Here is a 13,724-nt window from a genome sequence, read left to right on the forward strand (position 1 = left end):
CAAGCCACGCAGCCCTTCCTGTGGCTCTGGCACAGCAGGAAGCTGGGCTGTCCCTGGCCAGGGTTGTGGCGATGGCTTCACACCCAGGAGCGCAGCGCCTCCCACGTGCTCCCGAAGCCCACACGCCCACAAGCTGCCTCTCCCGCCAGGAGACGGCCGTCTGCAGCAACAGACAGACAGACAGCCCAGAGCTGGAGGGCCACTGCTGACCCGTCTAGGATCGTAGCGCTGCCAAGGCGGAGCAACACTCACACACATGGGGGGCTACGGGGAAGGCACAACAGCAAAACAACACACCCAGGCTGACAACCGGGAATTTAAACATCCCCTAACTACACTGGTGCATCAAAGCATCAGTAGGATACGTCCCCAGAGGGAAGACAATGACTTTGTGCAGTCCAAGAACCCCTCAGAAGCCTTAATCAAGGGCTGGGGAAAGTCAACACAGCCATGAACGAATTCCTGAAGCTTCCTTAATGGGGCTTTCTCGAGACTTCCTTGCCACAGGCACGGAGGACCAGGGCAGCACTATCTGGTCCATCTTTACACTTCCCGATTATTGTCAGGTGCTTGCCATCACCTGTCATGCCCAGCCACACCTTGCTGTTATGACAGCAGCCTAATGCTCATGTTACGGTTAACTGCTGAGGCCATTCTTTGCTCGTACTGCAGATGTTACTTTTTTGAACCCGAGATGTGCTACCCTGCAAGGGAGGTGTGTTGTCCCTGCTGCTATCTCTGTACTTCTCTCAACGGCACCAGAGGCCTCCCTCCTTAGCCTGGGAAGAGCCTCCACGACCTTGGGAAACCCCATACGTCCTTCCTGCTGTTTTTTCACCACTTGGAGACTTTCCTGCCAAGCTTAGCTGACTGTTGCCGGGCCGGGGGGGGGGGGGGTTGAATGCCCGCACTTTGGAAGCATGTATATGCTGACGCCTGCATGTGAACATCATTCCTGGCAACGTTGGAGTCAGAGCATGACACTAGCAGCTTTTCAGTGAAATACTTTTGCTAATTGCAGTGAAGTCTTTGAGGGTCGCTTGGCATCCTTGCGATTCTAGAACCGAGGTCTGATGCAATCAGCTTCAGGCAGCCAGAAACAGGCTGCCGTTACCATCCATGAAACGGATACAAACAGGAACACCAGCACAGTGCAAGTCGGCTGCAGTGAACTCTTTTGAGGCGCTCCGCTCTGCATTACCCAGAGCGCAGGCTAGTGGCTTCCCTGTCTTCTAAGATCTCAGGTGATGGGGGGCAGGGAGGTGGCTGGGGGTGGGGGGGCACAAGGTGTCTGCTCTGGGGCAGTGGAGAGAGAGAGGACACCTGAAATGAAACCACCTGCATGGGACAGTCTGCCCACTATTGCCCCACACCATGACCTCCTTCGCCTCAGCCACGAGGGCGTGAAGGAAGATAGATGTGCAAAGCCTGCCTTCTCCCTACTGGAGATGGGATGAGGGAGGACTTGAGGGGGGAGCTGCTCACTGATGCCCCCCCACGCTTGGAGCTCAGCCAGGAGACTTCCCTGTCAAGAAACCATGGGGGGGGAGGAGTAAAAAACCGACCTGGCGTTGGTTAGGAAAGGATAAATGCACCCTCAGAATAACAGTGGTTTATCCATTGGAATGGAGCAAATAGATCTCCAGTTACATCCCAGGGAGGGAGGGGCAAGTATACAGTGATTGTTGGGAGGTGGGAAAGGAATCCTAGACTCATGGTTGTTGTGGGTTTTCCGGGCTGTATTGCCGTGGTCTTGGCATTGTAGTTCCTGACGTTTCGCCAGCAGCTGTGGCTGGCATCTTCAGAGGTGTAGCACCAAAAGACTGTGTCACTGTGACACTGAGAGATCTCTGTCTTTTGGTGCTACACCTCTGAAGATGCCAGCCACAGCTGCTGGCGAAACGTCAGGAACTACAATGCCAAGACCACGGCAATACAGCCCAGAAAACCCACAACAACCATCGTTCTCCGGCCGTGAAAGCCTTCGACAATACATCAATCCTAGACTCAGTTTCACCATTTGGCTAAGCTCTCCAAGTGTCATGGTGAATTGTTACTCGTTTTCCCTTTGGTGACCTAGACTCTGTTAAGCCACCCTTCTGCATTGGCTGGTGAAGGGTTGGCTAGGAGGGGAACTTTGAGCTGCTGCCTGGATTCTGACTGGCTCCTGGAAGAAACTCCCCAGCTTTAGAAAAGTCCATAAATATGCCAGGCTGTGTTGCAGTTCTGTGACGAGGAACTGGGGAACAGAGCACACCCTCTGCCAGTCCAGGCAAAGATTCTGGAACCACAGAGATAAGAGCTGACCGTCTGTCTCTGTCTTTGACTCCTTCCCAGAAAGGGGACTATAAATGCTTTTGTAAGTATAGCATTAGCTAGCAAAATACTTTTCATGTTCCTTCGTAGCATTCTGTCTAAAGCCTGCATGTCTACATTGTTCCTAAGTATCTATACTTTCTAGGATTTCTGTGAAGTTACTGAAGTCTTGTTATAGTCATAATTTTTAGTTTGGTTACAGAAGACTGCCAGGAAGAATCTCATTCACATTTCACTAAACTCTTCTGTTACGCTAAGTAGAGCGAGCCAGCGCTGAGGGATAACTCTAACGAAGAGAGACACGAACACTGAGAGGTCCAAGGGAAGCCCCAAAGCCTCCTTCTCATGCAAAACACACACAGGCACACAGACAGACCTACGGTTTGCAAAGGAGACAGAACCACAGATAAAAACCTAGACTCTTTGGCTCTCTGCCAACTCAGAGCGCATAGCCTCAAGCTATGGGGTAAAGCTGGGCAGCCTAGGGCAGCTGGGAGCCCAGAGGGTTTGTGACCGAGTCCCCCAAGCCAACATCTGCTGAACACACTTGCAAGGGGTGCCACGCCCCCAGCCTCCCTTGGCACGAGTGCTGAGAAGAGCCACGGAAGAGAGAGAGTCAGCCACTCAGCGAACTCACTCATCATGGCTCCAGCCCTCCGCTTGTTCCTCTCTATGGTGCACCTCCTGGGGCCTGGTTTGCGTTCCCAGTCTCTGCCTCTATCTGGTCTGCCATCCGTGGCCCTGTATTTTTAATACTGATCATTTTTGTTACTGTTTTTATTTGTGGGATTCAAAAATGTGGAGAGGCACCATATCCTCTACAGAAACAGGTGTCAGATAATAATCATGAACTTATTTCTCAGTCCTAAAAAATATCTTAAACACAGGAACCCAGAGATCAGCACAGAAAGAATCACGCACCCAACAGGCATACAAGAGCCACGGCGCCAGGTCTCCCCCACACCCAATTTCTGAAGTTCCTGTGTGTGCCGGAAGAAATGTGCAAGTGTGACAGGAAGATGCCAACAACCAGCTATGGGTGCCTGGCCTCTCTTCCTTTGGATACCAGCCTCTGCCCTTCAGTCTCTATATTCTGGATCTAAAGTACGCAATACTTACCTTCCTGTCACACCAAGACTGGAGTCCAGCAGTTCCTTGAAGACCAACATTTTTTAGGTCTAAGCTTTTGAGAATCAAAGCCCTCTTCATCAGATATAAGTACACTGAGACTTTTGTATCTCACTGAAACTTATTTTGCTGAATTAAACAGCGTAAAATGCATAATTTTGTACCCTAGTTAACATATAAAGAATATTATCTGGCTGGCATATTTTTGGAATTTAAATGTATAAATGGAATTTTTATAAGGAAAAATTACATATATATTCAATATGTGAGAAAGAGTTGCAAACTGCTCTACCCTAGGCAACCATATTACAGGTATCCTAATTTTGTCATCTGTGAGGTAGGATAAAATTAAATTGAGAAAGAAAAACATTTTGCAGCAAACAAAAGAAAGTGTACTATTTTGACAGAAGTGCTCCCATGCAGTCACTACATAGGACTACTAGTATATCTGGATATCAAGCTGAACTTTGTAACACTGAAAATACAGAGCATTTAAAATCTGTATCATCATTAAACACACTATAATACGCTAATTGTTACCAAAATTATTCAAGTTTTGACTCTAAACATGCTTTAATGGATGCTGTGTGTCTACGGCCTATATTTGGGGGGGGTGGTAAAAAGTGCCCTCAAGTCATAGCTGACTTATGGCGACCCCTGGTGGGGTTTTCCTGGCAAGAGACTAACAGAGGTGTTTGGCCGTTGCCTGCCTTTGTAACCCTGGTCTTTGTTGGAGGTCTCCAGTCCAATTACTAACCAAGACCGACCCTGTTTAGCTTCTGACGAGATTTGGCTTACCAGGGTTATCCACGTCAGGACACAGTCTATATAGTATATACAAATTATCATTATCTAATGTTGTAGATTGTTTTATATAAAAACATTTCATATTACATTTTTGAGTAAAACTTTGCCTTAAAAACATGTTATTCATTCTAAAAGGAAAAAAACCAGAGTTTTTTCCCCATGCGGCTTCAAATTTCCAAATTTTTCCATTGAAAAATTTGAAAAAAGTCTTAAGAACCCCCCCCCTTTATTTTTCTCCCCACGGGCCTTCCCGTCTCTACCCTGGGCAGCAGCACCTGGGAGACAACAGAGGAGGGGCTGTGGGACTACGGCCCCTCCTCCACCCTCTTCCCCGCAAGTCCAGCATCTCCTCAGACAGAACCTCTCCGCGATCGTCACCCACAGCTTCCTGCCAGGCCTTGCGCCCTCTCTCTCTCATGGCAGCCTATTTCCCACACATCACGCTGGGTCCTTTTTATTTATTTATTATTATTAGAAAGCTAATGGAAAAGAAAAGCACCATGCTGAATGCCATTTCAGAGTTCCACGTTCAGCTGCTGTGGAAATGAGGCCAGGATGGGGGGGCGGGCAGCATGCCTTTTAGGAGGGCACTCCAAAGACCAAGACCAACAGCCTCTCCCTTGTGGGAACCCTCCTCACTTCACTTGGGGGACGGACACGGAGGACGGACAGCCTCCAATGCCAGCCTCGGGGGCCAGGTAGGCCAAAATGGGAGGGGACAATCTTCATACCTGGTGGTCAATTAAGATCTTTGAAAACTGGGCTGAAACATCGACTGTAACTGACCCTAACTAACCGATGGGCAGCTGCACCTTGGACCAGCCAAAGCTTCCAAGTGTCTTCACATGAAGCACACTGCAGCTATCTAATCTGAATACAAGAACTTGTGGGCACTCAATGAAATTGCTGAGCAGTCGGGTTAGAACGGATAAAAGGAAGTACTTCTTCACCCAAAGAATGATTAACACATAGAATTCACTGCCACAGGAAGTGGTGGCAGCTTCACGCATAGACAGCTTCAAGAGGGGATTGGATAAACATATGGAGCAGAGGTCCATCGGTGGTTATTAGCCACAAGGTATAGATGGAACTCTCTGCCTAGGGCAGTGATGCTCTGTATTCTTGGCGTTTGGGGGGCAATCAGTGGGAGGGCTTCTAGAATCCCTTCCCCACTGGCAGACCTCCTGAGGACACCTGGTTTTTTGGCCAGTGTGTGACACAGAGTGTTGGACTGGATGGGCCGTTGGCCTGATCCTACTTGGCTTCTCTTATGTGCTTATGAAGGTGACTGGTGCATGGACTATGGCAGCTATAGCACTAGCAAAATGCCTGTTAAAGATGGCAAGCTCTGAATATAAATAAACGACCTTCAAGTTGGCTGGGTGGGAGCACACGAGGCTGCCAGAATGGATCCAGGTTGCCCAGCAACCTAGGCAACTTGTAATTCCTGTCCCAGTGTTGTTTACCCTCCTCCTCCCTTGGAACAAAGGTCTGCTGGACCCCTGAGAACTCCATCCTAAGACAGGCCAGCCAGCAGCTGCTCCTTTCAAGGCTCAAAACGGAGCACGCACCTGGCCCTTCACCCACCCAGACACCTCAAAGCCTTCCCAGGTCCCTCCAAAGCATCCACTCAACGCCACCCCCCACCCCCACCCCACCCTTCAGTGACGCTGCCTGTGAATGCAGAAATGCTGTCTTGAGGATCTCCCACTGCCTTTCAGGGCCTCCATTTGAGCTACCCAGTCATGCCTTGCGCAGCCCTACTACTCATGGGCTGGCCCTGCTTTCTCCTCCTCTTCCCCAGCTGAATGCAGACTGCAGGCCCTGAAAGGCAGGTGCTAACCAGTCACTTCAGCAGTTGGTATGTCACCCAAGAACATCTTTGCAGCAGCACAAGAGACAACTGGGCTAAAGGGGGAGGCGCAGCTTTGGCCCCGCCTCCAAGCCAGTTCCTTCACAGTCCACAGGATGCTTTGTTAGCATAAAATGGCACCCTCTTCTTCTCAAGAGGAGAAGAGATATGTCTGCACATAGCACACGCTCCTCTCAGCCTGAAGAAGCCCCGATGCCTGCACTTAAAGGGAGGCAGCCGCAGCCCAGCCCAGGCCAAGGCCTGGATTCTGCATCGCTTTCCCTGCAGCTCGGCAACGGAGGAAGCCACGATGTTCCATGGGATGAAGCTCACAGCACTTTCCACCAACAATGTACCTGGGGGTGCTTCTGGAGAGCGCTCACTGCCCCAAGCCAAGACTATGCACAGGTCTTCCGAGTGACGGCAGAATGATGGGATACATGTATAGGAATACTTTGCAGAACACTCTGTGAGGACAGATCACGGGCACGCAGCTTATGAGGGCCTGCGGGCAAGGTGGGGAGGGGTCTCACAAAGGGCTCCCCTGCCTTGCCCCCTGTAATTCAAGCACTGAGCCAGGCCAAATTACAGACGCACGACAGGAAGACCATTCCGTACAAGACGCACCTCCTCGTGTCCAATGATTTTCTGCAATCCCTAGGGCAGCAATTGGGGATAAGGAATCTGATCATGTTCTGCACTCCGAAATCAGTTTTAGGCCAGGCCAACCCTTTTATCTTTACGCCCTTCAAGCCGCTTCAACGCTGTTGCTTGTTGCTGGTCAACTCCGTCTCCAGCGGCAGGCCCTTCTCACGCTCGCCCGCTGCAATTTGGTGCCACCAAACCACCTCTGAGGCCACGCAGGCCCAACCATGGCCCACTCCGCTCCCTGTTCTGTGTGGCAGGTTTGTGCGTATGTTTACTGAATGTTTAAAATACCATCTAAAATGTTCTTTTAAAAACAAATTGTTTGTTAATGCTTAAACGTCTGCCTCCTCGGGGACTCTATTTTGGGTAGAAAAGTAGCATTAAAACGTTTTAAATCAATGAAAATATACATACAAAAGTGTGCCTTCCCACCGTCTGGGGAACATGAACGGGTGGAAGGGGCAGAGCTGAGAAGTCCGGGGGCCGAGTGTCCCCCCCCCCCACTCTCGGGAAGATCGGACCGGCAGGCACGGATCGAAGAGAAGGAGCGGGTCCTTTCCCCACGTGAGCCGTGACCCGCGTCACCCCGGCCAGGCGCACGGAGAGCGCACCGGGGCAAGCCAGACCAAGGGCCGGCTGAAGGGGGACGCCGTGCAGTCCTGCGAGGAGGGGGAACTTTCCGCGCTGGGTCCTCACGGGTGAAAGGGGGACATTTCAAAAAGCCCACCGGCTGAGGGGGAAACGGGACAGGTTGAAGGAACTGTTGGGAACCCCCTCTCTCCCCCCCCGCCCCGCTTACCTGCTGGCGGGCGCGGCCCCGGGGCCCTCTCCAGGCGCCCCCTCCCCGCGGGACCTGCCGCCGGCCCGGAGGGGAGCGATCCGCTCGGGACTGGCGCTCTGGAAGCGCCGCTTCTCCGCCCGCCGCGCAGGGACCTCGTCGCAAGGGCATCCGCCGGGGCCAGGAGGGGCCGCCCTGCCTGCCTGCCTGCCTGCCTGCCTGCCCGCAGCCGGGCAGGGCACCGCCCTCCTCTTCCTGCTCCGCCTCCCCGCGCCTTCTGAGCGGCCGCTTCAGCCGGGAAAGCGCCGAGCGGACCGGCCTCGCCCCGCCCGCCCGCCTGCCTCCCTGCGAGGCCCCCGCAAGGGGGGGCGGAGCCAGCCGGAAGTGGCCCCTCCGAGCGCCCGGCCGCACTGGAAGCGCCGCATCGCTCGGGGGGGGGGGGGCGGGCCCGGCCGGAGTGGGCGCTCTCATTGGCGGACGGGCCGGCTGGGGGCGGGGTATCGGGAGTCCTGCCCCGGCCGCGCGCATCTGGTTGGCCCGCGCAGGCGACGCCCCTGGTGGAAGCGCGCCAGGGGAAAAAGGAAGCACGTGGGAGCCCGCGAGACTCGCTCCCGCGGGAGGCGCCTGGGCAGACCTAGCGGCCGGTGGGGAAAGGCGCCCGAGGGGGACCCGGTGCTGCCGGTGTGCAGAGCGCAAAAGCAGGCTCGTCTCTACCCCACCCCGTCACGTTAAGGGGGATGCGAGCTGGACCGTTGGCGCTGAAGCACGAATCCAGTCCACTCGAGGGCTTCTGCATTCCAGGGAGTCTTTTTTTTTTAAAAAAAAGTTAAGCCTTAAAAGTGGGTTTTATCCCAAGAACTTGCATCTTCAAAAGTATCAAGAATGGCTGGACATAAGCCTAACTAGCCCATGTAACTTTGATCTCATAATTTTGCTTCATTTCAACCTGAATGAGACATCACCTTGGCAGTTAGTGGAACTGATTTTTAAAAATTCAAATTGTATGTTTTCACATATGTTTTTAACTTAAAATAAATAAAATATGCAAGAAAAAGTACAACCGGAGACTTCCACTATTATAAAATTGCATTGCATTTTAAAAGCCAAAATAAAGAGTTATACTACTGAGTAGCAGATTTCACTTGTAATGAAACAGAATCATTCACAGCAGAGAGAGACAAAAGTGCTCAGGGAGCTCACGGGGCGTCACCCCAGCATATTTCGGAGTTGTGCCAGCAGAGGAATTGTGCTGGGGGGGGGGGGGCTGGCTCAGAGGTCGAGCCTGGGAGGAGAGAACTGAAAATGAGTTAAGGGGAATAGGAAGGAACGGGCAGCGCTTGCAATGGAGCCGAGTAAGCAGTGGGGTCCCGCAAGGGTTGGCGTTGGGGGCAGTGCTTGTTTTTTCATTATACGTGATCTGGACCTTCGAGTGAACAGCATAGCGGCCACGTTTGCTGTGATGATCCCAAATGATTCAGGGTGGTGGAAACCGAGGCTGGCTGAGAAGAGCTCCAGGAGGATCTCTCAGAACCGGGTAGCTGGGCTACAGCAAGGCCAGTTAAGTTCAGCCTGCCTCAGTGTGAGGTGATGCATCCTGGAGGCAAAGAATCTGGACTCCCAAGTACATCCTAATGGGGTCTGACTTTACTGAGCCAGAGAGGGGTCATCGCGTGTGTGTGGCTTCAGGAAAGTGTCAGTTCACCATGTGGCCGCAGTGAAAAAGCCTGCCGAACTCTATGCTGGAGATCATTAGGAAAGGTGTAGAAAACCTTCCGGTCCCATATGGTGGTTTTCCTTTGAGGGGTGTGTGCGCGCGCGTGAGAAATCAAGACTCTCAAAGCTGGAAAGTGAAGCCTCCACCAGCATCTTTGACTAACCCTCAGCTTGAGACCAAGAGGCAAATCCCAAGTCTTACAGGGGTTAAGCGAAGTAGGACACTTTGTAGACTAAATTGCAGGAAACGATTACTTGGGTAGCTATGGCAAATTGGTCACGGTGCTGGATTGCAATGTTGCAAACCCAAATAACTCCTCAAAGATATAATTAATAAAGTTTATTGAAAGAAGTGCAGTAAAATATAAAATATAGAAGTGTGCAATGCAGAAGAAGAAAATAACAAGCTAAATAACTACGCCGGCAATCATATTAAAGGCTTTGAGTCGTAAAGCAGATGCTACCTTCCAGCTGGGTCACAGAAGTCCAGGCCACACTTCAGAGTCCAAAATCCAGAGAACCAAGGCAAGACGGTGCGTGGCTACAGGCCCCCACCAGCAGCAGCCATCCCAACAAGAGCAGCAGCCAGGAACCAAAGTCCCACCTCTAGCCAGGATCGAACTGGAGTGAGCGAGGGTTCAACCTTTAAGGCCCCCTGCTCGCACTGTGGCCTGGCCAGCTGGACCGGTCAGTGAAGGGCTCGTCTTGGGATGGCATGCTGCGGCTAGCACGTCCGCAGAGGTGGGAGCGAATCACTCCACTCCCAGAGTGCCACATGCGATAATAAGACGGAATGTGGGTGCAAGAACTCCCTTCAGCGTCCTGTCTTTGAAGTTCTCTGATCCCGCACCTGTGGTGGCCGAGTCCATCCCATCTCCTTATCTGACTGGAAACTTGCGGTGTCATTCCGACCGTGCTTTCCCAGAGAAAGTTTCCTTTGCTTTTAATTAGCTTCTAACTAGGCTGAAAAGCCTGAAACAAAGTATGACTGGGCCAAGAAGCAGGCTAGGCATTAAGCTTGCCAATCCCCCAGTGGGGGTGGGACATGCCTTGCCCCCAGGCTCTGCCCCCCGCCCCGCCTCCACTCACCTGGCAGGCAGAGGGGGGGAAAGGTGTGGGAACATGGTGGCGAGGGCAAAGCACGCTCCCACGTGCTCTGGGTGCCCAGACGTGTGCCTGCATCGTGCCAGGAATGACATCACCCCTGGTGCAACACAGGGCGCTCTGGAGCATGCAGACACTTTGCTCACATGCGATTCTCTCCACTGGATTCCCCTGCCCCAAAGGAACTGTAATAAGTTGCTATTAAATGGAGTCAGAATGAGATAGTAACTGTGGGGTGGCAGAAGAGCCAACTGCAGTGGTGAGCCAGTGGCATGGTGGAAAGGGGGAAGGAGGGGCGCACACATGGAGAGGCACTGGAACCAAGCATGCGAATGGCCGGAGGAGGTCTCGTGTACCCCCCCCCCACACACACACACCCCAACACACATTGCATGGCCTTTAATGGTGGACCTGAATTAGGCTCTGGCCCGCCTAATCAACTGCAGTTTAAGGCCAGAGGTGAATTTTACAACGTCCAGCAGTTACTTACTCTGGACGGCCTCCTGTAGCTGACTTGAGATGTACCATTTCTGGAAATTATGAAGCCATAAAAAAGCGGTTTTGTTGGGGGGAACATGAAATCTATACAAGACACCACGAAACCTAAACTTGTTTTATTGCTTCAACAACATAAGATGCATAGAGAATGGAACTCTGACGTATTTATGAATGTTAAAAGTATAAATGTCTTTGGTTTTTACAAGAAACATCGTGAATATATATTGAAGGGAAAAAATCACAGTAGTTTTTGTTAGTACTTTCCAAAACTTGATAAAAGTCCTTGGAGGAAAATGCTCCCACTACACACACAGTCCCCTCTCCTCCTCCTCCCCCCCCCCCCCGCCCCTGGTTTTTCCTCAGGCCTTCATATTTCTATCACACGCTGACAAATAAGGGCCTTGGGATATTAAGCAATATTAAGTGGGGTAGAAGCAGGAAATCTTCACTCTGCTGGAGAGAGAAGACCGTGTGGCTGGCTGAATACCAGCGTAGAGGCAACTGTGCCCCTTTTCTTTAAAGGATGCCAAGGGCTGTTTGAAGAGTCCATGTAATTTTATGGCCACTTGGAAAAAACCAGTGGAGTGCAGGGGCCGTTCTCTGGCATTGCTCTTGGCTGACGTGGATGCTCCAGGCAAGGCTCAGGAGCCGGATCAGAAACGGCCCAGCACCAGAGGGACTCGGAGAAGGGTTGTCGTGAGCGCCTGCAGCCTTCACATTCATCAGCGTGGGACAGCAGAGAGCTGGTACGGCTTGGGGGCCACGGTCAGGAACCCAGTCGTTGGGGAGAGGTCCAGCTGCTCGGAGGACCCCGGAGGCTTCAGGGCAAAGTGCTGTAGAACTGCCACCAGGACCACAGAGATGCTCATGCAAGCCAGCCTCTCGCCAACACAAGCCCGTTTGCCTGGAAGCAAAAAAGGTAGAGTGTGAGGGTTACCGCCTCTGCAGCTGGTGGTCACTTGGCAAAGAGAATGGTAGGATAGGCCTCTGGGTCAGTCTAAACAGGAACCTGACAGGACAGAGAGCAGAACCTAGCCTTCGCTGGCCTGTAGCTACCCAGCCAAATTGGCATATTGTGTACTCAACAGTAATTTCCTTGAGTAAGTTTGGTTATTTCTTCTGTTTCCCCTGAATACAAAAACAAATGAACTCCCAACATTTGAATTAGTAGGATGTAAATATGAGTTAGGAAGATTTGTCTGAGAAAATCTGTCCCGCCCTCTGTGTTGTTCAACATCGTAAATGACTTAGATGAAGGAATAAAGGGGATGCTTATTAAATTTTCAGGTTCTGACGTCTGGATACTCTACCAATCTGTTCAAAGAGGGCAGCATCCGTTTCTTCTTGCTGGTCAGGTGGTCTGTAGCAGACTCCAACAATAATACCCTTTGTCTTTCCTCCCCTTATTTCTACCCACATGCTTTCCACCGCTTTCCACATGCTTATATATCGCTCTTCTTGCCAAGGACGGCTATTGTCTTTTCTGGCTGAACTATGATCTGGGGTTTGGGGAAATCCTCTGAAAAACAAAGCATTTTCATTTTTAAAAAAGATGCAGTGGACACAAAACTGGAAACCCCATCTTTGTGGAGAGTATCCACTTCCTTCCATTTTCTAGTCCTAAGAAACACTGTTGTTTCATCCAATCCCTGATTATGCAATTCAAATGCAGAATGAAATCCTCCACGCACAAATAAATTGAACCTTGATTGTTCACTACATCCTCTCCCCCGCTAATTGCCTCTTCGCTCTCCTCCCCTCCTCCCCCCTCCTCTTCTATATTTGACCAGTCTCTGTACCATGCATCTGAGGAAGAGAACTTGATGCTCGAAAGCTTATGCTACAATAAAATGGGTTAGTCTTAAAGGTGCTACTGGACTCTTTTTGATTTTGCTACCACAGACTAACACGGCTGACTCCTCTGGATCTTCTTCACTTTGCTGCAACTCTAAATTTAGCCTCATTTGTCCCTCTTGCCCAATGAAGCTGTACAGAAGTAGCAAACAAGAAAAATTCCAGAAAGCACCGCCCTCCTCTTCCTGCTCCGCCTCCCCGCGCCTTCTGAGCGGCCGCCTCAGCCGGGAAAGCGCCGAGCGGACCGGCCTCGCCCCGCCCGCCTCCCCGCGAGGCCCCCGCAAGGGGGGGAGCGGAGCCAGCCGGAAGTGGCCCCTCCGAGCGCCCGGCCGCACTGGAAGCGCCGCATCGCCCGGGGGGGGGCGGGCCCGGCCGGAGTGGGCGCTCTCATTGGCAGACGGGCCGGCTGGGGGCGGGGTATCGGGAGTCCTTACCCGGCCGCGCGCATCTGGTTGGCCCGCGCAGGCGACGCCCCTGGTGGAAGCGGGCGAGGGGAGAAAGGAAGCACGTGGGAGCCCCCCCCCCCCGAGACTCGCTCCCAAAGTATGACAAAGTATGACTGGGCCAAGAAGCAGGCTAGGCATTAAGCTTGCCAATCCCCCAGTGGGGGTGGGACATGCCTTGCCCCCAGGCTCTGCCCCCTGCCCCGCCTCCACTCACCTGGCAGGCAGAGGGGGGGAAAGGTGTGGGAACATGGTGGCGAGGGCAAAGCGCGCTCCCACGTGCTCTGGGTGCCCAGACGTGTGCCTGCATCGTGCCAGGAATGACATCACCCCTGGTGCAACACAGGGCGCTCTGGAGCATGCGGACACTTTGCTCACATGCGATTCTCTCCACTGGATTCCCCTGCCCCAAAGGAACTGTAACAAGTTGCTATTAAATGGAGTCAGAATGAGATAGTAACTGTGGGGTGGCAGAAGAGCCAACTGCAGTGGTGAGCCAGTGGCATGGTGGAAAGGGGGAAGGAGGGGCGCACACATGGAGAGGCACTGGAGCCAAGCATGCGAATGGCCGGAGGAGGTCTCG

General features: G+C 52.3%; 1 protein-coding gene across 4 annotated transcripts in view; it reads right to left on the minus strand.

Moving 5' to 3' along the window:
- The window catches only part of LOC129324899 (patatin-like phospholipase domain-containing protein 6), a 74,564-nt gene extending 66,776 nt beyond the window's left edge, over positions 1-7,788 (minus strand). For all 4 annotated transcript variants that reach the window (XM_054972345.1, XM_054972343.1, XM_054972344.1 and 1 more), the window contains exon 1: positions 7,551-7,788. The gene's annotated coding sequence lies outside the window, so the exon portion shown is untranslated. The remainder of the gene's footprint in view (positions 1-7,550) is intronic.
- Between the last annotated feature and the right edge of the window lie 5,936 nt (positions 7,789-13,724).

Source organism: Eublepharis macularius, chromosome 2 (genome assembly GCF_028583425.1).
Source record: "Eublepharis macularius isolate TG4126 chromosome 2, MPM_Emac_v1.0, whole genome shotgun sequence".
Classification (NCBI taxonomy): domain Eukaryota; kingdom Metazoa; phylum Chordata; class Lepidosauria; order Squamata; family Eublepharidae; genus Eublepharis; species Eublepharis macularius.